This window comes from Aedes albopictus, chromosome 3 (assembly GCF_035046485.1).
Source record: "Aedes albopictus strain Foshan chromosome 3, AalbF5, whole genome shotgun sequence".
Lineage (NCBI taxonomy): Eukaryota > Metazoa > Arthropoda > Insecta > Diptera > Culicidae > Aedes > Aedes albopictus.
In genome coordinates, this window is record NC_085138.1 from 344,432,786 (window position 1) to 344,442,704 (window position 9,919).

General features: G+C 37.8%; 1 long non-coding RNA gene across 1 annotated transcript; it reads left to right on the top strand.

Moving 5' to 3' along the window:
* Positions 1 to 7,181: 7,181 nt before the first annotated feature.
* On the top strand, positions 7,182 to 8,290 carry LOC115262676 (uncharacterized). Its single transcript, XR_003895403.2, has 2 exons — positions 7,182 to 7,766; positions 7,831 to 8,290. It is a non-coding gene; the product is annotated as an uncharacterized LOC115262676 (long non-coding RNA).
* The last annotated feature ends 1,629 nt before the right edge of the window (positions 8,291 to 9,919 follow it).

Here is a 9,919-nt window from a genome sequence, read left to right on the forward strand (position 1 = left end):
GGGAGTTCCTGTACGAACTTGTCTTTCTTCAGGATTCTTTTTGGGCTTCCTCCAGGAAATTCTCCAGAGATTCATACTGGAATTTCTACAGGAATTTCTCCGAGAATTTCTCCAGAAATTACTTTGGGAATTCCTGCAGCGATTCCGCCAGGAATTCCTCCTGGTATTCCTCCGCGAATTACTGCTGGGCTTCTTTCAGGAATTCCCACAGGGATTCCTCCTAGAATTTCTCCACAGATACCTCCAGGAAGTACTCCTTTGTAAGTAAAGACCACCCAACAAACTACGCCAAATTTGGGTCTATGAATCACATAATGGTTGCCTGTAATAATCATTGCAAAACAATTGACTTTACCATGTCAGAGCAAAATTTGAAAACATACTTAGGAACTAAGAAAAAATGTATATGTACTTATCCACGTTGATTTACGAGCTGAATAAACAAAATTTCCTTCAGGATTTCCTCCGAAGATTCTTCCAGGAATTGCTTCAGGGATGCCTCTAGAGATACAGGGGATAGACAAAATGAACGGGACAGGCAAAATTTTCCCTTTTCAAAAAATGTTTAATTACCTGTAACTTTTCGAAAAGTGCATCAAATATTCTCAAATTTTTACTGTAAGTTGATCAACTAGTTATGTATCAGTGGACAAAATTTGGAGAAGATCGGGCTATTCTGCACGAAGCTATAAAAATTCTAGAAAAAGGTATAATTATCCGATAGCCAACTTTGAGCTGTTATATCTCCGGATTCAATGAACCGAATGCAATGAAATTTTGACCATTCATGACTTATATAATGAGCTTTGAAAAACTTTTAACTTAATTTAAAATACTTAACACGGAAGAAAATTATAACGATAAGATTATTTTTCTAATAAAACATCAAATTTTCTGAAATTTCAACAACGCTTCAAAATTCAAGATGTTTATTATATTCATTAAAATCCCCACTAACTGTATTGAATATAAATGTGTTTTGAAGGAAATTAGCAACATAGTCGGCAATTAATTGAAAAAGTAATGAGATGCATTTTAAAATTTGACCAATTTACTAAAAAATCTTAAAATAAACGAAATCGCTATAACTTTTTCTGTTGTTAATAATTTCAAGATCAGTCAAACGTTTTTCAAAGCTCATTAAAGAAGTCTTAAATGGTCAAAATTTCATTGTATTCGGTTCAATGAATCCGGAGATATAACAGCTCAAAGTTGGCTATCGGATAATTATACCTTTTTCTAGAATCTTTATAGCTTCATGCAGAATGGCCCGATCTTTCCCAAATTTTGTCCACTGATACACAACTAGTTGATCAACTTACAGTGAAAATTTGAGAATATTTGATGGCTTTTTCGAAAAGTTACAGGTAATTAAACATTTTTTGAAAAGAGAAAATTTTGCCTGTCCCGATCATTTTGTCTATCCCCTGTACACCCAGAAATTACTTCAATAATTCTTCCAGTGATTTTTCAAAGAAATTCAGGAAGCCCTCCTTAAACTCCTCCGGGACTTCCTCCTGGCATCCCCCAGGCTTTTCTTCAGAGATTACTCCTGTAATCCATTCTGGATTCCTCCTAGAATTCCTTAAGGCATTCTTCCAGGAGTTCTTCCGGAGATTCCTCCAGGCATTCCTTTTAGAATACCTCCAGGAGTCCAGGAATTCCTCCAGGCATTCCTCCACGATTTCACACAAAAAATCATTCAGGAACTGCTCCAAGAAGTCCTCCAGGAATTATTCTAAGAATTGCTTCAAGAATTAATCCAAGAATTCCTCCAGAAATTGCTCCAAGATTCCTTCCAGAATTTTCTCCAGTAAATAAATGCTTCAGGAATTCCTTCAGAAATTTCTCAAAGCATTCTTCCAAGCATTCCTCCAGGCATTCCTCTAAGAATTCCACCAGACATTACTCCAGGAATTCCTCGTGAAATTCTTCCAAGGTTTCTTCCATGAGTTCCTGCAAGAGTTCCTCCAGGAATTCCTTCAAGAATTCCCATCTCTGGAGAAATTCCTCCAGGCATGCTTTCCGAAATTCCTCCAGGCATTTCTTCGAGGACTCCTCCAGGCATTTCTCACGGAGTTTATGCAGGAATGCTCCCAGGTGCTCCTTCAAGAATTCCTCAAAGCATTTCTACAAGAATTTCTCCTGGAATTGCACCACGGATTCCTTCAGAAATTTCTCCATTGATTCATCCAGCAATTCTACCACGGATTGCTTCTAACGTTCCTCCAGGTATGCAGCCAGTATATTCCACTGAAATTCCTCTAAGCATTACGCTTGTAATTTGTCCATGAATTTCTCCAGGATTTCTTCCAGTGATTCCTCCACGAATTCCTTCGGATATTCCTCTAAAGATTGCTCCTGGAATTCCTCCAGGCATTCCTCCTGAGATTCCTCTAAGGATTCTTTCTGGAATTCCTCCAGGCATTCCTACAGACATTTTTCCAGGTATGCCTTAAGGGAATTCTTCATAAATTTCTCCAGGAACTCCTCCCCGAATTTCTCCAGGAATTACTCCAGAAATTCCTCCACGGATACTTCCAGGAATTTCATCAAAACTGTTTTTAGGAATTTCTCTAGAGATTCCTCCACGCATTCATCCAGGCATTCCTCCAGAGATTCCTCCACAAATTCCTTCAGAGATTCCTCTAGAGATTTCTGTGGGAATTGTTCTATGGATTCTTCCATGCAATTATCCGGAAACTACTCCAAGGATTCTTTTAGGAATCATTTCAGGGATTTCTCCAAAAATTCATCCAGGAATTCCTTTCAGGATATCTTAGAAAAATATTCAGGGGTTCCTTCAGAAATTTCCTAAATGCTAAATCATCTCAAGAATTTCCTCAGGTATGGCTCCAGGAATTCCTGCAGGGACTTTTTAACCCTCGAGTGATCGTGCTGTTGTATTTTGTACAATAAAAATCTCGTTTTTTGTACTCCACATTGACGAGGGGCTGGTGGTGGTGGCCAACCGGAAGGTTAATTACTTTAAGGATTTCTAGAGAAATTACTCCAGCTATTTGTATTAGAATTACAAGTTATACCTAAGGCTTTCAATACTGCATTGTTTGAGGTTTTATATTCACTACACAAATATGAAAAATCTGTATACAGGGGATAGACGAAATGATCGGGACAGGCAAAATTTTCACTTTTCAAAAAATGGTCAAACAGCTGTAACTTTTTGAAAAGTGCATCAAAAAATCTGAAATTTTTACTGTAAGTTGATCAGTTGCGTATCAATGGTCCAAATTTGGGAAAGATCGGGCTATTCTACATGAAGTTAGGAAGATTCTTGAAAAAGTCAAAGTTATTCGATAGCCAACTTTGAACTGTTATATCTCCGGAATCAATGAATCAAATGTAATAAAATTTTGAGCGTTCATGGCAAATCAATCAATCAACTTATATGATTAGTTTTGAAAAACTTTTGACATAACCTAAAATTGTTAACACGGAAGAAAATTATAACGCTTAGATTATTTTTCCGAAAATTTCAACATCGCTTCAAAATTCGAGATGGTATTTACAGTTCATTTGAATTCCCTGTAATTGACTTAAGTATGAATATGTTTTGGAAGGAAGTAACAAAATAACCGGCAGCAAATGGAAAAAGTAATGGGAAGCATATTAAAATTAGACCAATTTACTAAAAAATCATAAAATAAATGAAATCTTTGTAACTTTGTTTCTTATGACTAATTTCAAGTTTAGTCAAACTTTTTTCAAAGCTCATTATGTGAGTCATAAACGCTCAAAAGTTGATTGCAATCGGTTCATTGAATCCGGAGATATAACAGTTCAAAGTTGGCTATCGGATAATCATGACTTTTCTAGAATCTTTCTAACTTAATCTAGAATAGCCTGATCTTTCCCAAATTTGGACCATTGATGCACAATTAGTTTATCAACTTGCAGTAAAAATTTTAGATTTTTTGATGCACTTTCCAAAAATTTACAGCTGCTTGACTTTTTTTTGGAAAGTGAAAATTTTGCATGTCCCGATCATTTTGTCTATCCCCTGTATGTTCAGAGTGTCATTTGGAAATTTACCATATTTTGGTCAATAAAAGTGCCAAGTGTTTTCAACGTTTTTAAACTCTCCTAATGACCTACTAAACTACAGGACCTACTAAACTACAAATGAATAGTAGGTCCTATGTATTTTTCATTCAGTTAATGCACTTTTATTAATGGAAAACGTTTGGCAGATTGTATGTGCAATATATGGTAAATTTTTAAATATCGTCAACTGCATAAGAACATTTTTCATATTTTTTGTAGTGAATATTAAACCTCTAAAGTAGCTGCATTTGAAAGCCTTAGGTATCAGTTGTAACCCAAAAAATTGAAAAAGTTTCATCAAGTGCATACTGAGATATAATGTTCTAAAAATGTGTTCAAAAATCTTATAAGTTTTTCTAAGAGTTCTATTACTTTCAGAAAACTTATTCGATCTCGCTTACAATTTTACCAATGGAGCCTTCATATATGATTCATGATTGGTCAAAATTTCAGTGTTTTTGATTGACGTTTAAAATAGTTATGAACATTTGAATGAAAAATTCTTTTGACCAAAAAAATGCTGTACGGGCAATTGTTTGATACACTCTCTCTCTCTTCTTGGCGTAACGTCCTCACTGGGACAAAGCCTGCTTCTCAGTTTAGTGTTCTATGAGCACTTCCACAGTTATTAACTGAGAGCTTCCTCTGCCAATGACCATTTTGCATGTGTATATCGTGTGGCAGGCATGAAGATACTCTATGCCCAAGGAAGTCAAGGAAATTTCCTTTACGAAAAGATCCTGGACCGACCGGGAATCGAACCCGTCACCCTCAGCATGGTCATGCTGAATACCCGTGCGTTTACCGCCTCGGCTATATGGGCCCTACACTGGGCTGATACACTGTATGTTTTAATAACTTGTGAAGCATCAATATATTGTTGATAAACGTTCGATTAACTGGTTTCTGAGATATTACAGTTCAAAAAATAAACTGTCTGAAAAATAGTGTTTTATGAAAATGGTTCTAGCTTCACGAAAGGTCCAAGGTAAAAGTTACAGTTAGTTGATTTTTTTTGTGAAAGAAAAAAAAAGTTGCCTATCCCAAGCATTTTGGCCACCCCCTGTATGTCCCCACTGTAAGTAATCGATGCTTTACTTAGAAGTTTTTTTTTCAAATAATAATTCTAATTTATTTACTAACTTAGTTTAAACGTACCTTTATGATCTACTTCAGAGATACCAATACCGTTATGAGTACTTTAACAAAATACCTAACCGCATGTCTCTTGAACAGGACTCAATTCTAACAGGTATTTTCCATGTTCCAGAATAAATAGGTAGAGCGAAGACAGGGAAAATCTCAATACATTTTAATTGTGACAACCACACGTCTAGTGAACTGATTGCGTAAAAGGAGTATAAACCGTTTTCGCTGAAATCCCCCGTTGGAGTTTGTGTTAGCGTATCAATAGCGAAATTTAAAGCAAAACAGGTGAAAACTGAATTGACCGAAACTGCACAGTGCATAGCTTCGCTCACCGATGATCAGATAGCGTCTGAGACTATAAAGTGACAAAATAAAAAAAAAATGTATCCAGTCATGCCTGGTTCATTCAAGATACCTAGTAGGCACATATCGATGTTTTTTCATGTTCATGTTAGCGGTTGTATGTGTAGGTACCTGTCAGATATCGGTTGTTGAATTAATTGTTATGTCATTTTCTACTGCAACTAAAGCAATGACTCTGCAGCCAGTGAGTGCAAAATGAATGGCTTTCAAGTTATCAGGACCTATACCTTTCTGAATAGACCATTCCCGTCAAAAAATTTTATGTGCTCTACGGCTTTCCGACAATTTATTGAGCAAACTTTCCCAAAGAACCCATATGTTTTGAAGCCTCGAACTATTGAAAAACAATGAAAAACCTGCGAAGTAGCACTTTAGCCCTATAGTCTCCTATAATATATTTGTCCATAAAACCCGATGAGCCCCGTTCTCCTCTACGACTTTCTGGGAGAGATGCGGAGAATTTTCAATCAGCTGACTGTCAAATATGATGTTTGATATTTTTGTTTTGATCTGCTCCCATCCGCTCTGACCACCATAAAACAAAAAATCTTTTTTGTCGAAGCTGCAAGTAGCTTTTTGTTGTTGTGAAAATCTTGAATTTCGACAGAATTGCGCAAAAACGAGTAGCTGACAAGTAGACGCATATCACCATCGTCAGCTCCGATTGGTAAAAACCACCCCAATGACTTCGAATCGCTGATCCGAGCTGCTGCTGCTGGCCGGCATTGAGGACATGATTTTGATGGTAGCTGCAACGGCCTCCGGTGATGAAACTATGGATGAACCAGGCTTATCCTTCTCACAGCAGACGAATGGTCCTTATCGAAATTGTTCTGGGTCATGCAATCAATTTGGCTGACTGTTGGCCAACCAGGGCCTTGGAGCCTGCATCCGTCAGAGTTGCTGCCGAAGCCGGAACTGATCAGAAAGAGAAAATCCTTTTCTGCATTCAGTTTGGAACCATGCGTGGAAGTTTCGCTGAAAACACATTTCGTTTTGTCCTAATCGTTCCGCACCATGCAGGCAACAGCCGGTCTCAACTCGAGAACCGCGGAGCTGCTTTTTGGAGTATCCAGACAACTACCACTTTTCAGCGGTAATTGTGGATTTGACCGGGTAGCAGGTTGCAGGGAACGCAGCTTTCGGTTTATCTAATTCCCTTGTTGAATTGTAATCCTCCCAGTTTGAGTGAAGACGGTCCCGTGATACCACTACTGCTGTTTCCGTCGCCTTGCAAATGGCCATCACGATGTTGAATTTAAGAACTGATTTCAGTCCTGCCAGTTGCACTTTCGGCAGGTTGACCAATGGCACGTTGTCCCCGCGATCGGAATCAAGGTAAATTTAATGGAAGGTACTAGCATATAAGCAGTAAGTGGACGCGGGGAGAGGTTTATTGCGGGGGTGTTGGAGTTGATTGCTGGCGAGTTTGTTTACGCTTTACTCTATCGGTTTCTGTGAGGTTGCTAGGGTTGCTAGGGGTTGATATTTACTTCCAAACAAGTGAAAAAATTTCCGCAGTGGCAGAGCAGGTGCTTGTTGTCGAGCTTGTTGTATTGCTGTGTGCGTTCAAGATGCAAACGGTGCCCAAATGCGCTTCAATGAACTACCTGCATCAGCTTCCGACACATTCCACCGCCAGAGGCGCTTAAAGTATGCCTTAACTCTATCGGAAACTAATGGAAACTATTAAATGTTCCATTAAATTCCAACAGATGGCGACATGATAGCGTAAACAAGCTTACAGTCATTGCACCAAATTAGGGAAGAAAACATTTTATGAATTTTTGCTTCTGATTTAATTTGAAATGACATTTTTTGTACACCTTTCATTGCATTGTTTTAAAAATTTATTGTGTTTTTCATAAAACGAAACACATGCTATTATTTTTGTAAGAAATGAGCCTTTCATGATTATATACTTGATTGAATATTTCATTTTGTTCTGAAAACGGTGCAGTACGGTAAAGATGCGGAAAAAAAATTTGACAGCTCATTTGTGTGAGCCGATGAGCACCATCACAGCACTGCAGTCGTGATCGCCAGCCATGGAACACAATGTAAATAAATAAATCGAAATTTTATCGCGAGTTTACAATAAAATTTCGTAATTCTGGGCCTGGAGACGATGGGATCGTACGAGGTGGATCTTTTTCGTAAAAAGAGAAGTTTCCGCAGGAGGAAAGCAGGTAAGGCTTGTGCTATGACCATTATTGATGTGCAAAGAACCAAAATTTACTGTTCTACTTTTAGATCGATCAAAAACTACCTCCACGGACCGCACGGAATCTAAGCGATAAAATCGACCAACCAGAAGATCACAGAAGTGCAGGAAAAGTTAATCCAGGAACGGACCAAGTTTAATTGAAAGTACGAAGCCGACGTAATGAAGTTTTCGCATGATCCGGAGCTGATGTAGTTTCCGCCGACGATGCTCAAGGCTTTTGTCGTGGGTTAGTTTGTATTTTTCCGGTGAAATCCGTGGCAAACACGCTGCTTGACAGAGCATAAACAGTACGTGGTACGCAATGTTGAGTGCGTGTTCGTCAGTTCAATGACAGCCTAGGATTATGCTTCAGAATTTTTGCATCTAAACCGATTCATTCGACGATGACTTCTGATAGTCCAGCTCCTGGTATAAGCGAATTAGCAAAGAAAAAGAGATTCTTGTTGCTGAATTAAAGCAACCAATAAACAATATATTTAATACCAATTCCGTATCAGTTGCCCTGAATCCATATCACATTCCTCCAGCTTTTCTTGTACAATTTCTGATCTCGTCGGAAGCTCCGGTTTAAGGTATCCAGTTTTCATACAGCAATCACTTTGGAAACAGAAATTACTTGAGAAGTACTGGAACATCTTCAAAGTATTAAAACAGCGGATCAAAATTCAAACTTAACGTTTTTGCATCATCTCACATTTTGGCCTAAGCAGTAATTGCTTTGAACTTAACAATGTTTAAAGACACAGATTAGGCAACTAATGCGTCACCTCGCAACACGGGGGAACTTGGTGATCCAGCTTTGATTACTTTTGTTGAAACGTTTGGAACTTTTTCAAAGTTTTAAGACAAAGTCTAGGCAAGTTATGCGTCACCTCGCAACTTGAGAGAAATTGGTGAACCAACTTTGATTACTTTTGGTGAAACGTTTGTAACTTTTTCAATGTTTCAGTATAAAGACTAGGCAAGTTATGCGTCACCTCGCAACTAGGGGGAACTTGGTGATCCAGCTTTAATTACTTTTGGAGAAACGTTTTGAACTATTTCAAAATTGCAAGATAAAAACTAAGCAAGTTATGCGTCACCTCGCAACTAGGGGGAACTTGGTGATCCAGCTTTGATTACTTTTGATGAAAATTTTAAACTTTTTCAAAATTTCAAAATAAAGACTAGGCAAGTTATGCGTCACCTCCCAACATGGGGGAACTTGGTGATCCAGCTTTGATCACTTTTGGAGAAACGTTTTGAACTATTTCAAAATTTCGAGATAAAGACTAGGCAAGTTATGCGTCACCTCGCAACATGGGGAAACCTGGTGATCCAGCTTTGATTACTTTTGATGAAACGTTTTGAACTTTTTCAAAAAAACAAAATAAAAACTAGGCAAGTTATGCGTCACCTCGCAACTAGGGGGAACTTGGTGATCCAGCTTTGATTACTTTTGGAGAAACGTTTTGAACTATTTCAAAATTGCAAGATAAAGACTAAGCAAGTTATGCGTCACCTCGCAACATGGTGGAACTTGGTGATCCAGCTTTGATTACTTTTGATGAAACGTTTTGAACTTTTTCAAAATTTCAAAATAAAGACTAGGCAAGTTATGAGTCACCTCGCAACATGGGGGAACTTGGTGATCCAGCTTTGATTACTTTTGATGAAACGTTTTGAACTTTTTCAATGTTTCAAGATAAAGACTAGGCAAGTTATGCGTCACCTCGCAACATGGGGAAACCTGGTGATCCAGCTTTGATTACTTTTGATGAAACGTTTTGAACTTTTTCAAAAAAACAAAATACACCCAAACCTTATTTTACGTCCACTATTGACTCAGCGAAAAAAAATTCTACTGCCAAAATAATGATCAAAATACACATTTTTATATTTTTGTACACTTCTTCTAATCACGCAGATGTTTTAAAAAATATAAAACTGTTGAGTTTTCTCATCGTCTTAGCGGTAGAATTTTTTGTCGCTTAGCCAAGCATGGACGTAAAAAAAGGACGAGGTGTAAAAACTAGGCAAGTTATGCGTCACCTCGCAACTAGGGGGAACTTGGTGATCCAGCTTTGATTACTTTTGGAGAAACGTTTTGAACTATTTCAAAATTGCAAGATAAAG